Here is a 2,026-nt window from a genome sequence, read left to right as displayed (position 1 = left end):
GCGCACGCAATGGTGAATTATTTGGAAATATATTGGAGAGGACTAGCTACCACTATTCATTCTGTGATCACCATGAATGCCCTTCCCATGTGGAAACCGCTCTCCCCCACCCCCGTAAGACATCATTGTAGCTCATTCTATCATAAATCAGTTTTTTAAAAATTTAATTTCATGTGTTTGCCTGCATGCATATCTGTGTGAAGGTGTCAGATCACCTGAAACTGGAGTTACAGTTATCAGCTGCCATGTGGGTGCTGGGAATTGAACCCAGGTCCTTGGGAAAACCAGCAATGCTTTTATACACTGAGCCATCTCTTCAGCACTCCTCCACCATAAATCAGTTTTTAATCCATGCCAGGAATGATGAAACCACAGCTCAAGAGCCAAGTACATCCTGTGGCTTATTTTTATAGTGCCCCTGGGATAAGAATGATTTTTATATTTGTTAAAGGATTATAAAAACAAAGACTGTATGACAGACATTGTTAGGATTCAGGCATTATGCTGGCCTGCCCTGTCATCTGACAAGATGTACCCAGGCAGTACGCTGGCCAGCCCAGGGTCCTACTTTGTAGGCGGGTGCAAAGGTCCCTTTAAGAGACGGCCCACTCCCAGTCTCTCTTTCCCCGCTGTTCCTCTGAATGGGCAGGCAGGCCTTTTCCTGCTTCTTTTCTTTTCTCTGTCTCCCTTCTATCTTTCTTCCTGCCATTCTCTCTGAGGCGGCAGCTTCCTGCCTCTCTCTTTCTGTCTGTCTCTCATTTTCTCTATAAACTCCACACCTGAACTCTGTCGGCATGGCGTATTTGTCACCCGCCACGGTTCTCACCCGCCGTGGGACCTGCCAAGGTTTCTTTTGCGCTGTTTTGCAACAGGCGTTGCACATATGTCCTGTGAAGCCGAAAATTATTCACTCTCTTATTACCCAGAAGAATTCACCAATCCCTGGTCTAAAAATAGCATCATCTAAGTCAGGTCCAAGCACAAGCATGGCTCCTGACTCAGCCTTGTGAAGTATGCCCAAGATCTCTGTCTGCAGATGCAGGAGCCCAGGGAAGGAGCCCACATGTTATCAGATTGCTTGATTGGAAGGGGGGTGGGAAACTAAAAAGACAAAATGCCTGGTCTCTATATATTCAGCACCAAAATATACATTAAGGATTGAAAACACATAATAGAAACTTTAATGCAAAAAAAAAGATGAGTTGGGCATGTAGTTCATGCATGTGAATGATGCATGTGGTGAAACATGCAGTGAAGCATATAGTAGCATATGTAGCAATGCATGTAGTGATGCATGTTTGTGTAGGTGGGAGACTGCTTGTTTGTTTCGGGTCATGCAGACCCGAAATAATCACACAGAAACTGTATTAATTAAAATACTGCTTGACCAATCACTTGGGTGTATTTCTAGCTAGCTCTTGTATCTTAAATTGACCCATCCAGACTCCCAAGGGCACCATTCTCCTTCGATTGCTACATGGCATCTCTTTGATGCAGCCTACTCTCTCCTCCTCTGTCTGCCTGGAATTCCTGTCTTGCCCTATTCTATGCTGCAAAAGGCCCAAAGCAGAGTCTTTATTAACCAATGGCATTCACAGCATACCGAGGAGAATTTCCCATCCTGTTTATAATCTCTGCACTTGAGAATCTGAAGTAGCAGGACTGTGAGTTTGAGGACAGCCTCAGCCATATAGAGTGAGATTCTGCCTCAAGGAGGAGACTGGGGAGTCAGGGCAGAAAGGGGGAGATGTGGAAGAAGCTAGCCCCCAGGAATTCTGCAGTTGAGCCGGATCAATAATATCAATTAGGCCACTCCTGCTCTTCGGAATGATTCTCAGTGGTTTTTTTTTTTTTTTTCTTTTGCTCTGTCCCCTGTGTCAGCTTTCCCTTTGGAAACAGCCAATAATTGCAGATCCTTCTTGGCAGTAAAGGTGGACTCTGGGGCTGGAGAGATGGCTCAGAGGGTAAGAGCATTGCCTGCACTTCCAAAGGTCCTGAGTTCAATTCCCAGCAACCACATGGTGGC

The sequence above is a fragment of the Microtus ochrogaster genome, linkage group LG7_11 (genome assembly GCF_000317375.1).
Source record: "Microtus ochrogaster isolate Prairie Vole_2 linkage group LG7_11, MicOch1.0, whole genome shotgun sequence".
Taxonomy (NCBI): domain Eukaryota; kingdom Metazoa; phylum Chordata; class Mammalia; order Rodentia; family Cricetidae; genus Microtus; species Microtus ochrogaster.
Note: the sequence above shows the minus strand (reverse complement) of the source record.